The sequence below is a fragment of the Quercus robur genome, chromosome 7 (assembly GCF_932294415.1).
Source record: "Quercus robur chromosome 7, dhQueRobu3.1, whole genome shotgun sequence".
In the NCBI taxonomy this organism is placed as follows: Eukaryota; Viridiplantae; Streptophyta; class Magnoliopsida; order Fagales; family Fagaceae; genus Quercus; species Quercus robur.
Window position 1 is genome coordinate 29,062,907 of NC_065540.1, and position 14,308 is coordinate 29,077,214.

Here is a 14,308-nt window from a genome sequence, read left to right on the forward strand (position 1 = left end):
GTTATTTAAACTATGATACCAAACACATTTTTTTTTGTTTTATAAACACTAAAAAAACGTATTTTAACAACACTTTTTAAACTACAATTTTCACATCTTTTTAAACAACAATTTTTAAACTCTATAACCAAACGGACCCTACGTCATGCATCAACCACCCAAATCAATGGAACCACACCGGTAAATTTTTTCTTTTTCCATTTTTCAGATTTGGGTATGAAATGTTACTTTTATTTATTTATTTATTTATATTTATTTTTTGCTGGGTAGGTTTAGATTTGATTCGTTTTTGTTTTGGGTTTTAGGGTTTTCTATCAAAATGTTTGTAGATATTTGCTTTTGTTTGTTTTTTTTTTTTTTTTTACTGTCAATTTAGGAATTTGGATTCATAACCTTTTTCCTCTCTATTTGTTAAAATCAGGGAAACCCCTCACGGTTTAAAACAAAACTACCGTTAAATTGAAAGAGACCGAAAGTCTGATAAACAAAGAGTCAATTAGGCGTAGAGAGTTGGGAGAGGGAAAAATCTGAGAAATCAAACATAAATTTATGCCACATTTATGTTTAAAAAAAAAAAAAAACTGGAAAAATTGTGCCTTTTCCCTAAAGCCATTAAAGTAACCGTGTACAACGTTTGGTTTTTAGGTAATTAACGTTGCTTTTCCCTTACTGCTTATAAGTACCATCCCTTAACCAAGCTGGAAAAGCCTTCACAAACAATTTCATTTTGCAAACCACGCACCTGTGTCTTTCAAAAAACCACTGACAATCCCAAGGCCAATTGACTATGCTAACAACAAACACAACATTTTGTACACTGGGCAATTACAAATTTTGCCCATTACATATTCCTATCTTCTCCTAGTCTCTGTATTTTATCCCCCTCTCCTGCACTCTATCCTTTATTTCTTGCAACACAATTTTTTCCCTATTTGTAAGCAAAGCCTCAAAGCAAAACATTCACAAGGCACTTTGAGAAGAAATAAAGAGCCAGAGAGAGAAGTCTGAGGGCTGCCAACATTGTCAAGCCAACACCCACCTTCAGTTGGCATCCCATCACTATAATACTGCCGTCACCACATCGGTAAATGTATTTTCTTATGCATAAAAAATTTGATATGGAATAATTAGTTTTGATTTAGGCATTTAGCCTAGATTTGGTTTTGATTAAGGTTTAAAATTTGGAATTGGTTTGAGGGAGTTAGAAAGATGAGAAAAAGAATGGTATGATTGGAGGACTCTGAAAAATGTTGCATGTCACGTGTTTTAGGAAATTTCTCTTTGACAGCTGGTACATAATCCTTTGATTCAATCTTTTCTTTTCCCTATCTTGATATAAATTTTGGCCTTTTGTTGGATTCACAAAATTCAATTGACCACAAGTGTTTAATTTTTTTGTGTAAGGTTTTAGTTGTAATTGATTTCTTCACTTAGCTAGTTTGCAGCAGTTTTCTGCTTTTGGGAAATTCTTAGATTCCAGCATAAACAAACAAGGTAATATGTGGCACTGGTATGAAAACCATGAATATTGGCACACCTATGTGGTTTGTAAGTTGGAAAATAGGATTACAAACCATGTGCATGTTACAATAGTTTTTAGCAGCCCCTAAAAAGAAGAGACAGGTTATTCTTATTCTTAATTTAGTTCGTGTAAACTACATGTCTAGCCTACTGTTTTTGCTGCATAATGCAATTTTGGGTGTTGGTCCATTTCTTGAAGACAATGCATGAGGTAGTCTTGATCTAACTCATTGTAAAGGTCGAAATCTTAGAGGCTGTTTGGATGGCTTGTTTCCGTAATTCAATTCTCTATTTTCATAACTCATAACTCAAAAATAGTGGGACCCATAGCTAGAAATCCGTTTGGTTGCATGATAACTCTATTTCCATCACTCAATTCTCTGATTTTTGAGTTATGAGTTATGGAAACTGAAAACACATTTTAGCTGTTTTCAATTTCCATAACTCATAACTCAATGGCATTTCCGTAAATAACACTACATAGAGGGACCCACTGTCAATCTCAGCAGCAACTTTTGACCATCTTTTTTTTTTTTTTCATTGGGTTCGGTGTGTGCGTTTCTTCATCTTCTTTTTTTTTCTTTTTCCTTTCACACTAGGTGGCTTCTTCTTCTTCCTTCATTGCGTGCGGTTTCTGGGTTTTTTTTTTTTTTTTTTCTTCCTCTTTCACTAGGATCGGTTTTTTTTTTTTTTTTTTTTTTTTTTTCACTAGGTTCTTTTTTTGGGTGGGTTTCTTTTGTTCTTCATCGGGTTTCTAGATTCAGTTCTTTCTTCTTCTTTTTTTTTTTCTTTTTTTTTTTTTTTTTTTTTTTGTTCTTTCACTGGGTTCTTTTTTTGGCTGGGTTTCTTTTGTTCTTCATTGGGTTTTTGGGTTCAGTTCTTTCTTTCTTTTCTTTTTTTTTTTCTTTTTTACTAGGTTCGGTGAGTTTGGGTACTAAAATTAAAAAAAAAAAAAAAAAAAAAAAAGCTGCATCGAGTGACAGGTATAGGGCCCACAAATAGTATCGAAAATATTGAGTAATGGAAAGTGAGTGATGGTGCCAAACGGGTGTGAAAAATTAAGTGATGAGTAATGAGTGATGAGTTATGAGTAATAAGTGATGAGTGATGGAAATTGAGTGATGAAATTTTTGCATCCAAACAGCCTCTTAAGTTCATGAATTACACTTCATAAGTTGCCCAAAAAAAAAAAAAAATCTATTTTTAACATTGTCCTGGAACTGATTCATTCATGACTAATTATAATTTAAAATGCAGTTTCCTTCATACTGATGATCCATTATCAATCACATGACCATATATAAATGGCTGTGGAACTTGACGAATTGATAATGAATGTATCTTTCTAATTATTTTTACGATAAGCTTTTGATACCATTTTTAGATATTTGGTTGTGTAATGATTGGACTAATCGTTATACTAATAGTTGGTACATGTTAACAATTAACTGATTGGCTTCTATAACATGTGAGAGTTGGTAATGGTATTATTAGAAAGAAAAAAATTTTAAAAGGTAGAACATATAAAGTATGAATGACAGATTTGCTTGAAAACATTAATTCTTTGTAGTTGTAGTTCTTTTATTGACAAGCTTTGGTTTCAAATTAAAATTTCAATTTTGAATAGATTAAGGCAAAGAGGAAGATGTTGTTTTTAATGGTAGGTCATTTACCATGAATTCTAGACAATTGTTAAAAACATATACTTTTCTAAATTAGAAAAACTTGGAACTTACATTCAACAAAAAAGAAATTGAAAACTTCTCAAATTTTATTTTCATTGGGTTGAATAAGGTGAATTAGATTTGGTTACATGTATTTGGAAGTATACTAAAAATATGCTAAATGATTTAAATTCTTATATCATTTTCTTTCATTCTTGCATAACATTTTTTTTTCTTATTTTTTTATTGGTGACTTTAGGGGTCCAAAATTGAGGTAGATTTCAAGTATAGGTTTTAGTTTTAATATAAGGCTCACAAGGTATGTTTACTGCATACAGAGGTTTTTGAGTTTTCAATTCATTTCACGACATGAGAAAATCAAATCTGTATTTTAGATTGGGCATTGAAGACCCTTTCCGCATTTGATGTTAAAAGGATTGCATCTTAATTTATTGAAAGCCATGGCATTTTTGTTTATGTGCACAAATACTAAATTTACCGTCTCATAACAATATGATAGTGTTAGCTTCTTTGCATTTTATATTTCTGCTTAATGAATTCAATAGTTTGAGAAGTGAAAGTTTCTTCATGACATATGTCCTAATTGTTCAAGTTCATCAAACAATTCTTAGCTTTCTCAAAAGTGGGTTTGTATTTTCAATTTTGTGGTTTTTGTCAAGAGGTCAGTTTTTTCTTTTAAGCCTTTGTGCTTTTCTTGGTTTTTATTTTTACTGGGATTTGTTAGTTTTGAAAGGATAATTATAATGTTTTGTTTGATGGGGTTGCAAAAATATTTTAATGCTCCCATAAGGCTTGCATTTTTGTTCTTCAAAAAGAAGTTTATACCTGCAAGTGTAGATCTTTTCTAGTTGCAGTTACATTGAGGTTTATTCAATCTATTCTCTTCTATTAATGTTTCCTGAATGTGGGTTGAAAATTGGATTCTTATTGTTTTACTTACAGGGATTTGGCATTTTATTATCTAGGTTATTTGGAACTGTGGATTCTCTTCATTTGCGTAAAACTCTTAATACATTACACAAATCCTACTACTTGAACAATTTAGAAACTATGAGACTAGAATAGCTAGGTATTTACCAGTCTTCTCCTTTATTCTATATGGTTTCTTGCATATTTATTGTTAATATGTTTCTATAAAGAATATGAAATTGGAATCTGGTTGCATATTTATTGGTTTTGATATAGGAATTTTATTTTTAAGTTGAGGTTGTTTTTCCTTTCATTTGCGGTTGAGATTTTCTGCTTCACTCTCCTAATTTTGACTTAACAATTGAAGTTTTTCATTGAATTTGATCCTTCTGCTTCACTCCATCATAGAATTTTGATTACCCTATTGGAGTTGTTAATCGAATTTTGGCTAGTACAAATTTGCATGGATTTGGTTTGAAAATTTTAAAGTTGGGGTTATCAATGTTTACTTCTTTATGATGTTTTGTATTTTCTGATTTTTTTTTTCAGGTTCCTTCTCAGGTGATTTTTTTTAAAATTAAAGTCTAAATTTCCACTAAATCTGTACCAATTCTGAGTTTCTAATGATATCATTCAATTTACCACCTAAGCAAGAGTGAATGGGTGATTTGTTGTCCCTTTTATATATCAACCTGTTTAGTCCATAACTTAAAGAGTCCCAAAGTTCTCCAAATCGAAAACTTTTGTTTAGAGGGAGTTCAAAATATAGAGAACCAATCATGAGAGCAGTGCTACATTGGCTGCAAGTTAGGAATGCTATGTGATATATTGGACTGAACTTAATTGAACTACTGGTGTGGTTATCAGAGAACTAAGTCTTTATGGTGAGCATCGCCCCTATTGCCACGAGAGTATAATCGGATGCATGTGTGTGTCTGCATGCGTGTGCACCTGTGTGTGGCAGGGGCATGTTGTAAAACACAAGTCAATCTCAGTCCCTTGCAAAACTCATTTCTATTGTGCATGATACTTGGTTTGGGTTGACATTGTTTAGATATCATAAATATGTAAATGATGGTTCTACTAAATGACCATCCTGTGCTTAAATCCTAATAGAGCACAAAATTCATGCACGTTTGATATTTTAACCATAACTGGCCAACCCTCACAAACCACGATAGTCCTTATTGACTAACAGTGGTAGTTCTATATCTCCTCTAAAGCATCTTACACATGTTTTATGGAGACATATTGTGAACTTCAAGCTTTATGAGTCTCTCTCTCTATTAGATGAATAGATTTCATTACACAAAAAATACTTGAAACACCTAATAAACAGTACTAAGTTCAATTTTTTCCCTTTAAACAAATCAACTTTTTTCCTTTCGTATTAATTGAGATGTTGCCTCTTGACTGTTTCTAAAATCCTTCTTATCTATATTATTTTTCTTTGTTAGATGAATAAATTTCATTACACAACATATACCTAATGATAGTAACAAAACTTTTTCAAAAAAAGAAAAGAAAAAAAGAGTAAAGAACTAACTATTGAAAATATCAGTATGAATACCCGTTTACTACATTATCTGAAGAAACAAAAAAGACTGTTCAGTGCATTGTGCAACTCCTAGGCCTAGCATTCTTTTAGAACTCAGACCATATGAAGAAGTTGTTTACTTAATATTTGAAAACCCATTTAAGTAGGTTGGCAATTATCGTTTCTGCTAACCGTAAGCTAAGATTGATGGTGTTCTTGGAAGTTCAGAAAAGAAATCTGATTCTTTACTGAAATAGAGTTTCATTAATCTTTAAAACCAAAATAAAAATTTTCAGGCATTCAAGTGATAATAGTATTTTTGTGGACCCTAGTATCAGATTAAACCCCACACTTCCCTCCCTCATTATCTACCTACCTCAAAAAAAATTAAATGAGCTTAAATATTTTTGTGCTTAATCTATTATTTAGTTTGTCTATATATGTATTTATGTACGTATGTGTATGAATCTTAGTGCTTGAGAAAGCAAAAGGTTTAGGAATTTTCATCTTGGGTAGAGTATCAATTGAAGTGGAAAGTGAATGTTCCAAATGGACGTACCAAAACATCTGAGGAGAATCCACCAAGAAAAATATCTCAACATATTGCAATGTACTACACGTGAATTAAGATGTTAGAATGCTTCAATTTGTCTCCTAGGCAAAAGGTGTGATTCACTTTGGAAATTTGATTTTATGCTTTTAATTATTTGTTTTATGAGTTACTACACAAAGGAAAAATGTACTATCAACTTCTGTCTTTTAATCTATAGACATTTCATACTTTCAATTTATAAAAATTTTGCACAATTGTTATCAACAATCTTTGTAATGGTTTCTAAATTTTTTTAAAAAAATTAAAAATTAAAAAAAAAAAAACTCTTTATAACAGCTAAAACTACATTATACGTACAAATGCTTTAGGTATGAAATTTTTTATGGTGGCATTTATTGTTGCTAAGAACATGTTCTACTTGAACTTACATGTTTCATATCAAAAGCAATTCAAAGAGATAAACTCGTGCATCGCACAGATTAGTGATTAGTATTACTAAAAGCTGAAGCGTAACATTTATTATTGCTACACTCCTATTGAGTCACATCAGCAACTACATCATTCATTTATTTTTTTATATTTTCTTTTTTCTATTTAAACTTTTCTTCCCCCTATTTTCAAAAAAAAAAAAATATATATATATATATATATATATATTCTTCTTCTCCCTATTAGTTCACTCACCTATTGTTACACTTCTTCCAAATTTTTCCCTTCTTTTTTGCCTCTTTATCCCCCCACTACTTTACCGTTATACTTCCTTCCTCTTTTTTATAATATGCCTCTTCTTTTACCCATTTCATTTTGTATAAATTTGATATCGTTTTCCCATTCAATCCATATTTTTCTCACACAAAACTATGAGTACTCTCTCTCTCTCTCTCTCTCTCTCGGCGAATATTTATTCTTTCTTATAACTCTAATTAAGGTTGATGGTTTTTTTTATTTTTAATATGTGTTTTGGTATTGTGTGTGTGTGTGTTTTTTTTTTTTTTTTTTTTAAATATCCTATCAGAAAGTCTTCTCTTTCCTTTTTATAACTTTGGTTGAATTTTAGTTTAAGTTAATACTTAGTTTTTTGGGAAACATGAATTTGAATATGCCTACCAATTGTTTGAGTAAAAAATTATTTTAAAGCTTATTATTTATTCCTTTAGTTTCATTTTAATTTTGGTTAAGGTAACATTGTAATTTTGTAATGAGTTTTGATTATTATGATAATTTCCTTATTCCTTAAGAGATGAGAAATTTGAATAATAAATTTGAAACTTATAAAGTTTAGTTGTATATTGAGCAAATATAATACACTACAATAGAAGTTAGAAGAATATGGTTCACCTTAAAATAATATTAATCAAACATAAATAAAATAAAATAAATAATAATAATAATAATATAATGATATATTTGTAGAGATAAAAAGATTAAAAAAAATACTTGTAGAAATATTTGTTTTTTAAATAGACAATACTTGAAGTAATCATTTTCTTTCTATATATTACACCTCATTACATAATATTTATATTCTCACGCGTTGTGTGGGTCTGCAGCTAGTAATAATAATAATTCAACATGAATTTGTTTTACTGTTGAAGTGGTATTAACCACATTCATTGTCATATCAATTTATAATTTTTTGTAATAAAATTTGTAAAAACTTTGCTGCTTCATTTTTTAATTTTTTTATAATCAAAAGCTTGAGTATTTTCCTATTTATAATAATGGATTGGAACAACAAAGTTCTACTCCAACAACTTAACCTCCCTTTGATCACAATCAATAGCACATTCGATCTGGCTAATATAACCTTCTTCTAGACACAACCAAGGGCACATAACACCAAGCCTACATATAACATGGTATCAAAACCACTTTATTGTGACCTTCACTAAATTTCAAGCAGCCTGTGTCAACCATCACCCAGCCTAGCCGTTGACCACTGCGAACTACTATTGTCCAGTCACTTATGACCCTTGCTTCATCATGACATCGTCTTCTTCCAATATTCCTAAGGCCACCAGTGTAACCATCCTCTCTAGCCCTGGTGTTCACTTTTTGGTCATTGGTGCAACCATTCTTAGGCCTTTGTAGTCATCTTTCGGCATTTATCTATCGTGTAAAGTTGTGATTTCCAACTATATTGTGTTGGCTTTAATTCCATACCAAATTTGATTGTAATTTCTTCAATCATTTTCCCTATATGTATGTGGGTTTTAATTGTAAGGGATGAGTGTGAGAGATCGGTGAAGAATCAAGCTACAAAAGTTGAATAAGTGGATTTTGCGACTGGCTCACCATTGTCTCACGAGAAGCAACCCGCGAAAAGAGCCACATGTAGAGCACATGACTAGAAGATGAAGAGTCATGCCAAATAGAAAGTTTCGCGGGTCCTTCGTGGATTGGCCTTACCCGCAAGACAATCGCAAAAAATCTAGCCTGGCATGACTCTTCATCTTCATCTTCAGCTTTAAACGAAAGCATTATAAATATCCAAAAGTTATAAAAACTTAAAGTAAACTAGAAACCATCAAAATAAACCAATGTATACTAAATTTGCTACTTTGCTACATCCCCCTCAAGTTGTACTCCCCCTCAATCTACTCCCCATTTTTTACCAGAATGGCCAAAGAGACTAGAATGCATTGGACTCTGAATCTGACTCCGGCTTCGATTTCCTCATCATGTCATCAATTTGAGACCAGAGGGCAATAATATGGCCTTTAAGGTATGTGAATTGAGATTTGGAGTAGTTGATATGTGAAGCTAGCATTACATGCAACTCTTCAACCCTTCCGATTAGATGATCAAGGCGATCGGGTGCTCTTGCGCGTGCTTGGGAGAAGGTTGCGCAGTGTCCTCCGGAACTGAAGTGAAATGCTCAATTTCCTCTTTAGTGTCTCCTCCTTCTTCTGCAGCATCATCTCTTGGAATTTGAGAGACACTAACAGTTGGTCTGGGGATATGAGCTTTGCTTCGGATGATGGTTTGCTCACTAATAGGTCTTCCCTTTGTATCACTTGAAGTTAGGGGTGTCAATTCGGGTTAGCGTGTCGGGTTCGTGTCGTGTCGAGGTAGGGGTATTAGACTAAATGGCTCAACCCTAACCCGACCCATTTAATAATCGTGTCAGGATCCTTCAACCCTAACCCGACCTGTTAATAAGGCGGGTTGACCTGACCCAACCCATTTGACACATTTAATAAACAAATCGTGTTGGGTTGACACGAATATAACACAACCCATTTCAACCTGCATAATATTAAATATAACATCCATCTATAAATTATTATTTTTTACATCCCAAAAACCAGTGCATACACTTTATGTCTTCGACCCACATTCAAAATAATATAGTCCAATAAAAATATAACATTCATCTAGAAATAAGTTCTTTACACTCTAAAAGAAGTGCAACACTTCAACCCAAATTCAAAATAACATAGTTTAACAAAAATAAAATAACATAGTTCAACAAAAATATAATATCCTTGGAATTCGCCAAATGCTAAGTATCAATATCGAAAGAATTTGAGCAAATAGTAGACTAATCCTGACTATGACCACAATTATTATCCATAAATTCTTTGTTGATGTCTAAGTTCATAACATCTTCTACAAGCTCATCCAATTTCATTTGTACAAGTTCTATGCCAAAAAAAAAAAAAAAAAAGTATTAGTAGTTACAAAATATGATCATGCCTCAACAGTTTGACAAGAACTAAATAATAATAATGTAAGAGTAATAATAACTAATGAAACAAATAAGATTACCTTTCTCATTTGTAATTACTTACTTTTCTTTTTAAATTTAAAATATATGTTGGATATAAAAGGTATTTGAAAAATCTAAAATAAAATAATTATTTATTTGTTATACGAGTTAAACGAGTTGTGTTAAGTGGGTCATTTTGGGTTTGACACAAATAAATTGGCGTGTCAAACGTGTCTATTGCGAGTTACGCGGGTTGACCCGCTTATGACACGTTTCTTATCGTGTCGCTTTCGGGTCGACCCATTTATGACCCAAACCCATTAAAGCCCAACCCTAACCCGAAAAAAACCGTGTTGGGTTCGGGTTGTGTTCGCGGGTTGGGTCGAACATTGACACCCCTACTTGAAGTCCACTTGAAATCTTCACCCTTGCCCTTAAAATAAGAGACATGACTAGGCTTGGGAATGGTAGAGTTAGCCTTGAATTTCTTTTTGTGATGCTTTTGATGAAGAGGTGATAAATGTGACCGCAGATGTCGATCTCCTTGTGAGTGAAGAGACCAAATAGGAATATGGTCCTTGGTCCTAACAAAGTTGTCAAGTTCTTCACCGCGTAGAGGTTGAAGTTCATGATGTAGGCCGAAGCCCGCATTTCCGAGGTGAACGTAATGGTGTGTAAGGCCTTCTTCTTGAGTTTTCCACCAAGAATTTCCACGAGGGGCTCTAGTTTCTCCTTTCTCTCATCATATTGCAGAGATGTGTTCAGAGTTGTCGGTCAAATCTCCAAAACATCTTGAATTGATTCCCTCGTGATTGAGAACTCTCTCCCTCTTAGCCAACAGTTGATGTGATCACCTTCCACAATGGCATTTGCGAAGAATTCTTGAATGATATCTTCAAACACATCGCCCATCGAGTTAAGCAACTTCATCCATGTCCTTTATTTGAACACATCCGGAATGAAGGCACCCTCTAGGGAATCTAAGTCCACAAGCATCTCTAGGATGATTGGGGCCCGTTTGTAATGATCAACAAAGGCCATGTTAGCATCATCATTTTGAAATGACTCTGAGGACGTGCGAGGACGCTTTGAAGGCTTCTTTGTGGCCTTTTTCTTAATAGGAAACATCTACAAAACAAACACCAACACAAAAAAACAAAGACAAATACAAACAAGGAAACAAACTTGATTAGACACAAGTTAGTCCATAAAAAGGAACAAAAAGTCCTAAAAAGCATAAAGACAAACAAACAAAGTCACAAGATCATGCATGTCAAGTGATCAAGTGTGTGCATGTGGTGTGCATGTGAGATGCATGAGCAATGCATGACAAGGAACTCATGGAGCAAAGTGTGTGAAACACACAACCAATGTTTAAAACATGTTAAGAATGTAAAAATATAGGAATCCCCAAAATTTGGTACTCATCAGAGTCCAAAAAAATGAGAAAATGTTATTTGGGCATTTTTTCTAACACTTAGAGTGCATACAAACCACTCACATGTAAAACAATGCATGAACATGTTGAAATCTTGCCTAAATACATGTTAAAAATGCCACTTGGGACCAACACAAACACAAACAAACACAATGGGACACAACCCAATCAAGAAAAAAGAAATTTGCATGAACATAAGTTTTTCCAACCCCTTTCAAAAAAATAACCCAACCCTAGAAATCCTAAAATCTAAGATTTAATCTAAGGAAACAAGAGTGAAAAAGTGTTAAAACATACCTTAGATGAGTCTTAGGGATGAAAGTTCTTAGATTTGGGTGAGATTTTGAGTGAAAAGGTGTTTTTGGGTTGAAAGAGGCACGAAGGAGGCAAAAAGATTGATTTGAAAAACGATCATTGTTTGCCCTTTAAAAATTGAAAATCCGCTCATTTCGCAGGTAAGCTACTCATGAAGTTACTTACGAAATGGCCTCTCATGCACAGAACATGTTTTGCGGGAAGTTTCTTCTCGCGAAAGAGTCGCGAGAGAGTCGCGAAACTCTCTATGTAAATTTTTGGAAAAACTGAAATTGGCTTCCTCATTTTCACGGGTAGGTTCTTACTTGCGATGTACTGGCGAAAATGCCTCTGAATGAGTTTTTCAACAAAAATAAAATTGACTGTTTGGAAAAACTCTTAACACACAAAAATTCATAAAAACACTTTCAAAAACATATAAAATACTCAAAAATCTTTTTGGATTTGATCATCAAGCAATTGAGTATACACATATTAGATTTGAAGTACAATCACACAAATAAAATAGGCATTCATTGAACATTAGATTTGTGTGTTGTGTGTGTGGATCAAGTATGAACTAGTCCATAGTCTAGTATGAAATTTCAATCATTAATTCAATCAAGTCATACACAACTAGTATGAAGTCAAGTGACCTATCTCACTTATAGAAATGAACATATATGACCCTTCACCAATGTGTTTACATTTGATTGAAAGCTTTTCATTTGGCTTTCATGTTTCATACTTTTGATTAAATACAATTCAATTTTTTGAGAAACGATGTCATGAACTTTTTATATATCTTTGACAAATAAGCATTTGGCTTTGGCACCGTACATTTTAATACATATTTGCTCCACATTTTCCTACTCTAACTAGTTTTCGAAGCAAGACTTTTTCAGCTCTTTTCTCGTTTTTAGAGATAGACATTTGAAGAGCTCTTTTGAAAAAGAAAAAAAAAATGTGAGAAGATATTTAAGCACAAGTGTACGCATGTATGCAAGACCATTGATCAATCATTCATAACAAGCTTGAAGATTTATTTACAACAATCAAATATAGATTTCTAGATGTCACTCACACTTAAAAAATGTGCATACATAACAAGCTAAGCTCGTAAATGCATTATGCCATTAGTACGAAGGTACTAGGCCAAACTCACATGTGATATACACAACACAAGTGATCAAACTTTTTGAGATTTTTCACTTTTTATGGGTTTTTAAATTTTTCAACATACTAAAAAACAAAACAATAAAGTAAGATCAACAAAAACAATGAAAAACAAACAAAGACTTGTAAAAGAAACACATGATGACATGTGAGACCTTTTCTACATGAGAGCATTAATAAGCAACTGTGGGTCACACAAGAAAAGTGAGTCAAGGGATAATACTGACACTGATGGCCTTACGAAGGGATTCAAATTGTGGACCATCAAGAGATTTAGTGAAGATGTCAGCCTTTTGATTTGTGGTGTTGATAAACTCTAAACACACAATCTTCTCTTCCACTAAGTCTCGAATGAAATGATATTGAATTTCGATATGCTTCGACTTTGAGTGTTGGACTGGATTCTTGGATAGATTGATGGCACTATTGTCACAAAAGACGCACATAATGTCTTGAAAGATTCAATAATCATGAAGAAGCTTCTTCATCCACAATAGTTGAGCACAACAACTACCTACTACAATATACTCCACTTTAGTAGTTGACAAAGACACTGAATTTTCCTGCTTGCTCATCCATAACACCAAATTTTTTCCAAGATAGAAACATCCACCTGAGGTGCTTTTTCTCTCATCAACACACCCAGCCCAATTGGCATCCAAGTATTCGGCTAGACAGTCATTTAAGTCTCTTGAGTACCAAATTCCATAATCGGATGTTCCATTGACATATCAAATGATTCTTTTAGCCGCTATCATATGGGACTCTTTGGGTGCTACTTGAAAACGAGCACATATCCCAACACTGAAAGCTATGTCTAGCCTACTTGCAGTGAGATATAGGAGACTACCAATAATACTCCTGTAAAGGGTTGGATTTACTTCCACACCGACTGGATCGGAACTCAGTTTTATCGAGGAACTCATTGGAGTAGATGCATGTTTCTTTGAGTCTAAACCGAACCTCTTCACGAGATTTTTGGCATACTTCTCTTGAGATATAAATATCCCATCTTTTTGTTGTTTCACTTGAAGACCAAGGAAGTAGTTTAGTTCCCCCACCATGCTCATTTTGAATTCTTTCTTCATTTCTTCTAAAAATTCTTGAGTAAGGGCATCAATTGTTGAACCAAATACAATGTCATCCACAAACACCTGAGCTATAAGTAGATATTTCTTATCTCGTTTGACAAAAAGTGTTCGATCGGCTTGACCTCTCTTGGAACCATGATCCAGAAGATATGATGTAAGATGATCATACCATGCCCTTGGCACTTGCTTCAGTCCATACAATTCAATCGTAGTACATGGTTCAGAAAGTGAGGATCTTGAAATCCCTTTGGTTGCTCAACGAATACTTCTTCATGTAAAATCCCATTCAAAAATTCACTCTTCACATCCATTTGATAAAGTTTGAAATTCATGATACATGCTATGGAGAGAATAATACGGATTGACTCAAGTCTTGCTATAGGAGCAAATGA

The 14,308-nt window shown here is 33.2% G+C and overlaps 1 long non-coding RNA gene across 1 annotated transcript; it reads left to right on the forward strand.

The window, feature by feature from the left end:
• The first annotated feature begins 476 nt into the window (after window positions 1-476).
• LOC126693043 (uncharacterized) lies at window positions 477-5,203 on the forward strand. The gene is made up of 2 exons (XR_007645182.1): window positions 477-1,084; window positions 4,665-5,203. It is a non-coding gene; the product is annotated as an uncharacterized LOC126693043 (long non-coding RNA).
• The last annotated feature ends 9,105 nt before the right edge of the window (window positions 5,204-14,308 follow it).